The following is a 13,342-nucleotide window of genomic DNA, read 5'->3' on the forward strand; positions in this document are numbered from 1 at the left end:
TATATGCAAATTAGTCTGTTCCTGTCCCAGTGCATGATGGGAACAGGGCAAACCAAACTACCAAGCCAATTCTTGTACTGGGAAGGAAACAATTTTATGAGAGGGGGATCTACCCCCAATTCACTAAGAATGGACCACAGCCTGGAGTGTATCACGCAGTCGAATGCTGCGCTGAGATCGACATAAACTAAATACAAATTACCTCCTTTTGCCCCTACGTACTTGCCAATTAAGAGGGTTAAATTCAGTGCCTGTTCAACAGTGCCAAGTCTCTCCTGGAATCCATACTGGAGATCAGTTAGAATGTTATTCCCCGACGCCCAATCCTGGAGGCGTTCCAAGATCAGTCGTCCTGCAACTTTCCCCAGGGAGTCCAGGAGGGAGATGGGCCTGTAACAGGCTGGGTTATTGCGATCCCCCTTTTTAAAGATAGGGAGCAGAATGGAAGAGGACCAGGAGTCTATTAAGCCAATCTTTGAGACTGCTGCCATCACCTGGGTGACGAGGGGGGACCAGAGTTCTATGTTACTTACAAAGATATCGAGTGGGACTCCGTCTGGACCGGGGGCCTTACCAGTTTTCGAAGATGTAAGAGCGTAGATGACCTCATTTAGGTTGAAATGGAGTTCAATGGGATATATTTGGTCCTTGGTGCGATCCTTTTCCGTCTGGACCACAGTTGTAGTGTCGACGGAGAAACCGCCAAATATCTTTGAAAAGTGAGCCACCCACTCGTCGGCCGTCACGGCGACATCTAAGTGTTGGGGAGCTGTGGCATCAACCAAAAAGGGTGATTTAACTGTGCGCCAAAACAGGGAGCTGTCTTTACTTAGACAGCTCTCATGTAATTGGGCCCATACATTTTTCTTTATTTCCTTTTTGCAGTTATATTGTGCCATTTTATACGCCTTTCTAAGTTTGGCTATCTCGACTGTGTCTCTATCTTGACTATGTAGCACCCTTTTTAAGGCGGTTAACGCTTTACGACAGGTAGAGTTAAACCATCGTGTAGAATCCTGATCTCCGGGTTTATGGTGAAGTAATAATTCAGCCCGCTTAACTTTTAAGATCTCCAAAAAGCTGGATAAAATCAGCTGAGGTGTGGAGTCCTCTGCCAGGCAGTTATTCAGCCAGGGAAGGGCTTTGGATATGACTTTGCCAGTAATTACTTCAGGATCAACTTTGGACCATTTTACGGAGAAGCCGTTTACTTTGTCCATGGCCAAAGATTGTTGGTTTAGTAAGCTGATCCTGGATTGGGTGAGGTGGATCGGTGTTAATGGACAGAATGATACTATTTGGGAAGTGGTCGCTGGAAATATCGGAACCTGTTTTAAATAGTTGGAGTTTGCCCTTTAATATTTGGGAGCATAGAATGTAGTCAATAAGGCTTGACATGGGGAGGAGCCAAGATGGCGACCGAGATGGCTGTATAGACGCTCGGCTCCGTGAGCCTTCTCACCCCGCACCTACATCCTGGCAATTATCCTGAGCCGTAACGGCATATTTAAGTAGGCGAATGGACAGCTTTCACTTACCGTTTGCTCCTGAGGCTCCTACGTGCGGCAGTCCCGCGGAAATGTCCCCAACTGTTTTGCGGCCTTCGAGGAGCTGGGACCGGGGTGTCGAGTGAGGAGAGTGGCCTGCCGCGACTGCGCCAACAGCGGCCTCTGGTGGAGGTGCGGAGTCGGCCGGAGAGGACCGGGATCGGATGGGCCGATGGCGAGAGTGCCGACACAGTTCATCTAGCGGAGTGCCTTGTGGGTCGTGCGGTGGGGCAGTGTCGGGGGGAGTGCACGATACTTGGCCCCCTTTCCAGTGTTGTGTCCGGGCATGATTGTCGGCCTCTCCTGGAATCGGCGGGTGGCTCCCAGGGAGCGGCGGAGATTTTGTTTAGCCTTTTGGTGACCCTCCGTTGTGAAGCCTGCCTTGACTTTCGGGGTCCCCATGGTGAATCCTGTTGCCCCCTCGTGTGGGACCCGGTCCCGAGGTGAGGTGGAGAACGGACGAGGCCGGATCAGCTAAGATGGCGGATGGCGCCCTCTTACGCACACCACACCCGGGTAGAGAAGCCGCTGTGCGAGAGAATCCTGGGGTCTGGCGACACGAGAAAGAACCCACGACCAGAGATATCCTGGCTGCACTAACAACCCTGCACACGACCCTACTCCGGGACGCCCTGGATCTGGGACGGAGGATGGCCGCCATTGTTGTCCCGCCGTTCCACACGGGCATGGCTTGGTCTCAAATAAGCGCCGATGTGCCCGCCTCTGCGTCAGTGATGAGTGCTCCAGCAACGCCTGTGTTCGTGGAGACGCTGGAAGACCCGGTTTATGAGATCGCTTTGGACAGATCTGTTGTGCATGTGAGTGACTTGTCGGCACCCTTCTTTGTTCGGCGGTTGGGGGAACAACGTCGATCTATGGTTTGGACTCCCCCGGCGGCGTTTCGGCGCTTGCCGGAAGATGTGCCTCTCTCTCCCTGGCTGATGAGATTGTGTTCGGACTGGAGGATGACTTCGGGGTCGATACTGGCACAGACGGATTTCCGCCATACATGTTCGGCTGGGTTTTGGTGGCTGAGGTCTCATGGAGTAACAATTCTGCCCGGTCCGCCCGGATCACTCGGACCCTCCACACTGCTCTTTATGCCGCTTGATAGGTGGACATATGTTGGTGCTACTGATAGAAAAGGCCAGGGGTGAGACCGTATAGGACATGGTGGACCTTCTTTGTTGGCTGATGGTGCTTTGGGGGACACTCAGCGGGGATGTAATTGATTGTGCTGTCGGTGATTGCTATTTTCCGTGGCTATCCTGATCTTGCTTTTAGGACGTTTACTGTACGCGGTGGTGGAGAGGGGGCCGGGTGGCTAGATCGATGGCCCTTCCCCACATTTTTCCTATTTTTTCTTCCTTTCTCTTTCTCTATATTTCGGGTCTCTTATTTAGGGTGACAGGCACGCTGCTGGGGGGGGATAGGCCGTAGCCTTCTGCAGGGATGCAGGGTGGGGGGTAGGGGGATGGGGTTTGTTCATTTGTCCTTTCTTTGTTTCTATGGCCCTTTGTCTTTCTTCTTTTTGGTGTCGTCGTTTTTCATGTTTCCTACAGTATGTTTCGTTTTGAGGGGTGGGGTACAGTTCGCTACGAAACGTGTTTGTTTTTACATTTATCCTGACTCGTATGCCTTACCCCCAATACTTCATATGTATTTGCTCTATTTGCAGATTTCTTGCTTCATGCTTGCTACTGTGGGGCCATGTATGAGCGTATGGCATCGACTTTGAGTTTTCTTTATTGTAAAATGAACCTTCTCGAATCCTGATTCTTGCACAGTACGCTTGAATGCAAATTCTATCCTGGACACTAATTAGACCCCGATTTTCGGGCTGCTGTATTTTTCTATATTGACTTGCTGTACTTACGACTTGACTAGCGGCCGGCCAGGGTGGTTGTAGGCCCATGCTTGTATTTATTTGCAGTAACAATAAAGGTTCTTTAAAAATAAAAATAAGGCTTGACATACCCCTACCGTGAAATGTGGGCTTGAATTCAATGGGTGGGTCCACAAGGTCATTTGCATATTCCAGTTCCAAAGAGAAAAGACATTCATTCAGGGTATTACCTAAATGCGAATGCGTGAAGTGGGTCAGAGGATAGTCATTTTCATCTTGGAGACCACAAACACCTTTCTTGTGATTGATACACAGAGGAACATTGAAATCCCCCCCCCAAATCACATAACAGATAAGTGATGGATACTTATTTCGTTGTTCGTTTATAAAAGAAGAGATTTCAATTACAGTCTTAACACAATCGGCAGGGAGGAGGTTGTTGTACAAGTTAATAAAGAAGTGTAACATACATTTGTTAAATGAAACCATTATAATTTGAAAGCTCACACTGGTAAGGAGGACTGTTATTTTCCTTGATGGTAAGTTGTTTGAAAAATATGCTACTAGGCCTCCCTTGGATCTACCATGTGTTGTGGTACTTGCTGGGACATGGTATGTTTTGTAGCCCTGAATATGTATGGGCTCGGTGGCCCAGGTTTCCTGTAAGCATACTATTTGGTGTGCGTTCACTATATCCAACCATGGTTTGAGGTTTATCTTGGAGCGGAGACCCGCTACGTTCCAAAATATTACAGAAAGCATTCGGTTAGAGGTGATTGAGTTGCTAATATTCGGCAAGACGACAGGAAGTAAAATTCCTGAACGTGGGGAAGTGTGTGTTATTAGGGCAATGGAATGGGGTACAGAATGATCATCACACTTGGTGGGGGTAACTTGCGCTAGATCTAAGTCTGATGGGCTTAGGAAAACTGCTTGCTTTGTAACCTAGGGTGCTTAATCGATGTTATTACTTCTGGGGACGCTAGTGGTACATAGGCCATTTCTACAGGAAAGGGTACGGATATTGAAGTGGGTACTTCCGTTATAACTGAAATACCATCCGTAGGATGTAAGCTCAAGGAGCAGTATGGTGATTGCGATGTTTTAGACTCATGGGGGGAGGGGTCTGTACTATCCTGGTTTATGCGGGCTGGTGGTCAATCCACCCTTTCCAAGCAGTCGTATCTATTTGCTAGTGGAACGCCTCTCCATCCAAAGGTTGGAGCAACGTCTCTACCCCCATGTCCTGGCCAGTCAACCCAATCACGTCTTCTGTCCCAACTTCCAACTTGAGTCCAGTTCCAATCTGGACCTTCGTTGTATCGGGGTAATGGCGGGTAGAAATAAGAGAGTCTTTTGGTGTCTATCCCGTCGGTTGTTGGTTGCGAACCCCAGGAGCAAATATGCTCGACTGTGTGAGGATCCTCAAAGTTGACGATGACACAGTCACCCTGGATTCTTTTTGGCTCTTTACCTATCCAGGGGACCCTGCGGACCATTGTGACTCTATTGTCTGAATACGGTGGAAGAGGTCTATTGGTAGATAACCAATGTAGTACTTTGTTTCTTAGGGACCAACCTTGTTCATCCGAGTTTGTACTCAACTCGGGAACCCCGGGCATGATCACCACATACGGACTGGCTTCTAGAGGTAAGTGGATAGAATGACCACCCCTCCTCCTAGTCTTATGAATAGTATTTTGGCTCCCTAGTGACTTTGCTTGGATAGGAGCCTGGGTGGATAAAGGAGCTGGAACTTTTGTTACAACAGGACCCTTCTTCGCCACTGTAGGTGGAGGTTTATGTGGTACAGCTGTTACCGCTGTTACTGTGGTAGCCAGCTTTGGTACTACCACCCCTTCCTTGGTGGTATTTGGGTTGGATTTTTGCACCGCGGTTTGACCGGGACCTGTACCCTTGTGGGTTTTTGGGGCTATGGTCAGCGCTGCTAACTGTTTTTCGATCTTTGACAGAGTCTGTTCAATAGGTTGCACATAGGATTTAATTAGTACCCCTAATCTGGTCAATAGTTGGTTATTTAAACCGCAGATTTCACACCCTCTACCCACATTACTGTTAACACTAAGGTTAGCCGTGTTTGTGGACAGGTTAATTATTTCTGCTGGTGTGGGATTTATCTTTTGCTGTAAGGAAACAGCTTGACTAGGAGACTGGGTAGTAGGTGAGGCTTGATGTTTAGGTTGGATCGTGGATTGGGTCCGTTTGCGGGATTTTTTGTTATGATTTCTCTTTTTCTTGGGTATCGCTCCCTCCCTTAATCCCCTGTTTAGTGCTGTGGTGGAGTCTTTCCTGCTCGGACTTACAAAGAGAGCCGGGGTTCTCTCCAATGACAGAGATGTCTGTGATGGCTGTGAGTCTGATAGTTCTAAGGAAACAGACAGATCAACAGTACATGGGACAGTGTGTGAGTCAGTATGCTCTTCCAGTAATGCGCCGGGTTCTAGGGGGCGCAAGGGGGTTTTAGCAGCAGCAAGTAAACCCAACGAGGAGCGTTTGGCCATGGCCAAATCCTGCGAAACCCTCCGTTCCAACAGGATTACGCCCTGGTTAATCGCCTCGTTTGCCCTGGAAATGAATTGATCGATAGGGCCAGTTACCTGAGCAGCACATTGTGCTTTTTTACTTCTGGTACCTCTAGGTAACATGGTCAGGTTTGCGGAACAGTCTAAGGGGTTACAGGGTGACAGCAGATGTGAAATGATGTTAAATCAGTGATGGTATTAACGCGATGCAAATGTCAACAAGGTGGCCCAGTCCAGTCTTACCCAGTCTTTAACGGGCTTAACCGGGCCCACCCGGCGTCCCGCGAGGCGGGGCTCACGCTGCTTTTAAGCGCCTCCTGGCGCGGTTTCAGAGCGCGCGTGGCGCATGGGATGCTGGGGATTGAAGTTCTCAGGCTGCACTCCACTCGGCGGCCGCGCTGCGTTGATGGTCAGTTACAGCGAGGCAGCGGGAGGCAGGGAGCACCACACCCGCGGCTACCCCACACAGTCACAGAAGTCAGAAGCGGCAAGGCGTCCAAGAAAGGGTCAGTGGCAATTTAGTTCTATTCCCCGCTCGTGCAGGGGCTCACGCTGCTTTTAGACGCCTCCTGGCGCGGTTTCAGAGCGCGCGTGGCGCATGGGCTGCTGAGGATTGAAGTTCTCAGGCTGCACTCCACTCGGCGGCCGCGCTGCGTTGATGGTCAGTTACAGTGAGGCAGCGGGAGGCAGGGAGCACCACACCCGCGGCTACCCCACACAGTCACAGAAGTCAGAAGCGGCAAGGCGTCCAAGAAAGGGTCAGTGTTAATTTAGTTCTATTCTCCGCTTGTGCAGGGGCTCACGCTGCTTTTAAGCGCATCCTGGCGCGGTTTCAGAGCGTGCGTGGCGCATGGGCTGCTGTGGATTGAAGTTCTCAGGCTGCACTCCACTCGGCGGCCGCGCTGCGTTGATGGTCAGTTACAGCGAGGCAGCGGGAGGCAGGGAGCACCACACCCGCGGCTACCCCACACAGTCACAGAAGTCAGAAGCGGCAAGGCGTCCAAGAAAGGGTCAGTGGCAATTTAGTTCTATTCCCCGCTTGTGCAGGGGCTCACGCTGCTTTTAAGCGCCTCCTGGCACGGTTTCAGAGCGCGCGTGGCGAATGGGCTGCTGGGGATTGAAGTTCTCAGGCTGCACTCCACTCGGCGGCCGCGCTGCGTTGATGGTCAGTTACAGCGAGGCAGCGGGAGGCAGGGAGCACCACACCCGCGGCTACCCCACACAGTCACAGAAGTCAGAAGCGGCAAGGCGTCCAAGAAAGGGTCAGTGGCAATTTAGTTCTATTCCATATACCATAATGACACATCTTCAGGAATGGACATGGGTGATTGAAAAATTAAATCAAAATCATTTAAAATGAGTGTAGTGGATTTTTAAAATAATAGATGTATGACAACATTGAGATTTATTGGACATGGTTAACAAAGTAGGTAATGGAAACAGTTCTATTAAACTTTTTTCTATAAAAAGCCATGTAGGAGGATTACTCAAAGGAGAGTGATTAAACCAAAGAGAACTTTGTTTTAATATAAAAGCTTTGTGATAATAAAAAAAGTCTGGTAAACCAAATCCTCCATTACATTTAGGCAATTTTATTTTTTGTAACCAATATGAGGTGATTTATTGTTCCAAAGAAATTTGGAAAGGAGTTTATCTACAACTTTATAAACTTTAAAGGAAATTGAGTAGGAATCATGGCAAGGGTATGAAAAAAATGTGGTGCTATAGTAATTTTTATAGAGTCCATTCTTCCCAACCATGAAAGATAAAGTGAAGACCATTTGGGTATTTTATCCTTAATATAACTTAAGATAGAGTCACAATTCAAGGATATTGTTGTTTTCATAGATGAAGAAAACAAAATGCCATGTTATTTAAAGGTATCTCTTTGCCAAATTATTTCTTTCATGGGTAACATATCTGGGGTACAGTAAATATTTAAAGGAAAGAATTCTGTTTTATTAGTATTTAACTTGTAACCAGAAACTTTGGAATAAGATAAAATAATCTCAAATAAGGGAGAGAATGAGGACAAAGGATTGCTAATAAATAAAAGTACATCATCTGCATATGCTAATGTTTTAATAGTAACCTCCTTGATATTGATTCCAGTAATTTCATTACATTTTCTGATGGAAACAAGCAAAGGTTCAATAACAAGAAAAAATAAAAGCGGGGAGAGAGGACATCCTTGTCTGGTACCTCTAAAAAGAGAAAATTGGTTCGAAGTTTGGCCATTAATAAATAAAAGAGCAGTAGGAATATAATATAGAGCAGATACCATACATATAAATAAATCACCAAAATGAAATGCTATCGAAGTACGAAATAAAAACTGCCAATGAACTTTATCAGCATCTAATGCAAGTACTCCTCATGGTAAAGAGAGAGTGGATCCTTGTTCTATAACATGTAGTAAAGTTCATGTATTATTGCCAGAATATCTGTTCTTCATAAAACCAGACTGATCTGGATGAATAATAGAATCTAAAACAGAGGTTAACGTAGTAGCAAGTATTTTGGCATAAAGTTTACAATCTTGGTTTTTTAAGGAAATAGGACAGTAATTTGACACAAGTGTAGGGTCTTTGTTAGGTTTGTGTAGTACAACAATTAAAGCCTCAAGTAAAAGAACCCCTAATAACCCCTGTAGAACTATTAAAGGTAAATAGTTGAAATAAATGAGGAATAAGCTGTATCTGAAATTCTTTATAAAATTCTGCTGGAATGCCATCGGGTCCTGGGGATTTTTTTTTTAAGAGACTTGATGGCTAACATAATTTCATCTTGAGTAATGGGCAAATCTAATTCAGTTTTATTTAATTGGGAAATCTTGGGTAATCCACATTTAGATAAAAAAAGAATCAATTAAAGAAGAATCATCAACGTTAGGTTTGTTATATAGAGTAGACTTAGGGAACCAGCTCTGAAGTGGATGACGAGCTTCCTCTCCTCCCGTTCTCAGACCATTAACTTAGGTCAAAAATGATGGAGTTGACCAAGGGAGTACCTCAGGGCTCTTGTCTGAGTCCTACCTTGTACAATATTCATGTTGCTCCCCTGGCTAACCTCATTAGGACCTGTGACTTTACCCCTATTTCAAACACAGACGACACCCAGCTTCTTTTCTCATTCAACAAATCCACTCCCTCTGTTCAGACTACTTTCTCTTGTGGAGTGAGACCCATCTCCAATTGGATGCGAAGTAATTTTTTCCAATTCATCTTGAGGAAGACTGGGATAATGCTTTTCGGAGAGGCACCTTTGCTGTGCTCACCAGAGTGGTGGCCGGTGGACCTGGGTGCCTCTCCTGCTCCCAATACCCTTGTTAAGAATTTGGGTATCCGCCTTGATCAGGCACTGACTTTGAAGGAGCATACAGCTTATACTGCTGGCTCCTGCTTCCACGTGTTGGTTCTGCTGCGGCGAGTCTTTCCTCACCTTCCAGATTCCACACGTAAAACCCTTACTCAGTCAATGGTCTTAAGCCATTTGACTATTGTAACACTCTCCTGGTCTCAGCCAATGAGTCCTCGTTAAGCATACTGCAGGTGGTTCAGAACACTGCAGCATGAATAATATTTGCAGAATAAGACCATATGCATAGTTGATTGGCACGATATAACATCACATGGGCACAAGGCCAAATCTTTTGACCAATCATTAATGTTTGGGTGACTAACCATTCTGTGCAGATTATCCAGACGTAAGCGGGTCAATACCATTCGGTCAAAGCATCCCTGGACATAAAACAGATATGGCTGGATACCTGGGCATATTAACATAAGCTGATTATTCATTATACATGTTTTTTTTGCTTTCTTTAGACCATCTCTTATCCTGTAGGTAAGCAAAGCAATTTTCTTTCAATGCCTTTGTGGACATTAAAGCCATACCCTCTGGGTTTTCGTAATATTCAGGATGGCCAATTTCATTTGCAAAAGATTTAATATATCTGAGCCACGGAATATAGGAAACTTTATCCAATTTTAGGCAGTCCCTAATAACTTCACGATTAAAACTGGTCTCATCAGAGACTCAGACCTTCCGCCAGAGCAAAATGGGGTTGATTTTAATCACATCCGTCATAAAAGACAAATCCAGCTCAGCTTGACAAACAAAGTTAGCGGTCGAAGTTGGGACAGCTAGCACATAACGTAAAAAGGCATTCTCACACAGAGTTAATTAGTTGTCTAGAAATTGATAAATAATCAAGTCTTGAGTGAGAGTTATGTGGGTTAGAAAAAGATGTAAAAAAAATTTCTGTAGGAAAATGTAATCACCAAATATCTACCAATTTTGTAGTTTTGAGAAAAGATTTAAAAGCAAAAAATGCTTTAGGAAGTTGAAATTTAGTGAGAGAAATTCTATCTAATAATAGATCAGATATAATGTTGAAATCTCCTCCAACTATAAGAGGAACGTTACCCAACTTGAGTACTTCAGTAGTTAGATTAGACCAACATAAAGGAACATCAGCAGTCGACCATATACATTTAGTAAAAACATGACGGAATCATGAATTTTAATTTTAGCTATAACATATCTACCTTCTGTATCTGAAGATTTACTCAACATTTGACAATGTAGTCTTTTTGCAAAAAAAGTAGTAACACCATTTTTTTGCCCTTTGCAGGAGAAGATATAATGTTATCAACCCACTTTTTTTTTCATATACACTAAGACTTTGTCATCAATATGCGTTTCCTGTATAAAACCAATATCTGCTTTACAACTTCCTAAATAATCCAACATTTTTGTACGTTTAATAGAATGGCGTAACCCCTTTGCATTTAAAGAGATTATTTTAACATTATGAACATTAGCCATAGAAAAAAAGAGAGAAAGAAAAAATTAAGAAGAGGAGAAAAAATTTAAGAAAGAATATGAAAAATAGTAGCTCCCGAACAGGGCAAAAGGATAGAGGAGGATAAAGAAAAGACAAACAAACATGAAAAAGACAACAACAATTAAACATTAATAACAGGTATGAAACGCACACACGCTTCACAAGCATGACCGAAACCGTTGGAGCCCAGTGTGAAAATAAACAGTAAATGTGTCCGAAATACAAGTAACAGTAATATTCAAGTAGCAGAATCATGTGCATCCATTGAATGCTGTGAATGTTGATCCAAGAACAATCCTGAATCTTCAGGTCGTTGGAAGGACTTTGAAAAATTATCTTTCCAAATGCGCATTGTTGAAGGGTCAAAAAGACCATATTTAAATCAAAGACTTCTTAACTGAGGGCGAAAGTCAGGGCGAAACATTTTTATCATTGACCATTAAGGAGGGAATTTCTTGTGCTGCTTTCCTTCTCAAGACCAAATGATGGTGACGTAAAACTTTAAAAATCATTTGCCTTGGTTTTGTGTGGTGAGGATTACAATGAGATGGAATCCTATGCGCTTTATCAATTTCAAATTTCTCAGGAAATTTGATGTTTAGAAGGCCAGGAATCAAATTCTTCAAGTATAATCTGCAATTGGAACCTTCAACATCTTCCGGTAAATTAAAAATACGTAAATTATATTGCCTGTTACGATTTTCCATATACAGAAGAAGTGCAGACATAGGAGATATTTTTGCCACAAGTGGAATAAATGCATCAATTTTAACGTTATTGTCTTGTATTTTAATTGAATTATCTGAAACTTTCATTGACATACTAGCCATGTCTTTGCACAGGTTTTTAATCTCTGACGCAATTGTATCCGTGTTAGCACAAAGTGCTTGAATTTCATCAAGAATGAATGTCAAAGAAGGCTTACTTGATTCCACCACTTTAGATTTTATTGGAGGAAGAGAAACCTGTTGCTTCCTCTAATTATGAGGTGTTTGCGCGTTTTTATTTTCCATTCTCCATTTATAAAAATTAAGAATGCATAGAAATGTAAAATGAAGGAAAATGATACTATTGCAAACAAAATGCTATAAAAAACGATTGGTGCAGCAGCTAAATCAGACTGTGGGAGTGGTTAGGCCAAACCCAGGCCCTCTCTTGAACACTTACTCTGCCCCCCTGACAGAAAAGCTGGGCAATACCTCAAGGCAGAGGTGGGAGATGAAGCAGGAGGGAAGAAAACACCACTTCCAGCGTCACAAAATCCAGGAAAAACACCACAGCAGCAGGTAAGGACTTCGGAGCGCAGTTACCACATTTTAGAAGAAGTTCTGACAAGAATAGCAGATTTAGTAATCAAAAAACGGGGTGCTAAAGCAGAGCTCACCTGGAGGCGGCTCGCGCGTCTCCCAATAACAGACTCTTTTAGTCTGTGTTTTAACGCTATGGAAAAAAAGCTTCAGAAAGAAGTCCAATTTATTTCAAATCATTTTCCTTCAAGAAAGCTATCAAAACCTAGGTTTCCTGTTAATTGCAGCTTCTGCCTATTGACCTCTCCATTACTATTAGTGCCACAATACTTTTGAGTGACTTTGCACTTCTTCAATAAACTACACAAATTTAAACTAAGCAAAAATAAAATAAAACAAAACTTTTTGGGACGGGATGGACATAGATATAGTATTGAGTCAATCTGAGTTATTTGTGGATTCATGTGATGCACCGCTCTACCAATTGCTGCCTAGTTTTTTAATAGTTATGTCTTATTTGATTATATCATTATTACCTGATTAGAGACCAGCAGCGTTTTTAGCATTTTCGGTCACATTATATACCATGACGGGTATTTACCCCAGACACTGTAATTTGATTTGTCACCCACTCTGCACAATGTGTTTCTTGCTTTGGGAAAAATAAAAACAAAAAAATGCATAAGGGGGTGCTCTTTGCATGTGACGGACCCCTGAAGAAACGACTCCTGTAGTAAAATTAATGTAGAAAATATTTTTATTGTGCGATTCTTAAATGATGTACCCTCCCTAGGATTCGTGTATCCTCCTGTGGTCTTAGGATTTATGAATCTGGTACAGCCAACCACACTGTGAACAGCCAAAGGCCATGTGCAATCTAGGTTGTGTGCCTGTGGCAGATTGGATGCAAGCCCAGGACCTGTCTCGGGTTTGGAGATTTCTCTCTTCGCCTAGGAGACCTTCCTCTGGACTGGAATTTCTTTTCTTTAGGATTGGATTGTTTATTTCCATCCCAGTTCTTTTTTGGTGAATTATTATTATTATTAAAAAACATTTTTTCTGGACTTGTAGTCAGTTGCGGTTTTACTGGTATTCCACCTAGACTATCTCTGCCTAGTTCTTCATAGGATTTTTCTATGATTCTGGCAATTTCAGCTGGTTGGTCTGCTATATCTGTCTCTTTTAACCTCTGGCGGATCGCCACGTTTGCTGCTTCACCCTTTATGTTGGCTAGTAATATAGCCGAAACCTGCTTGAAGTCTTTCAGTAATTTCATACCAAGAGTTAAAGCAGGTTCTGGACCGTATTCA

Source organism: Lissotriton helveticus, chromosome 8 (genome assembly GCF_964261635.1).
Source record: "Lissotriton helveticus chromosome 8, aLisHel1.1, whole genome shotgun sequence".
Taxonomy (NCBI): Eukaryota; Metazoa; Chordata; class Amphibia; order Caudata; family Salamandridae; genus Lissotriton; species Lissotriton helveticus.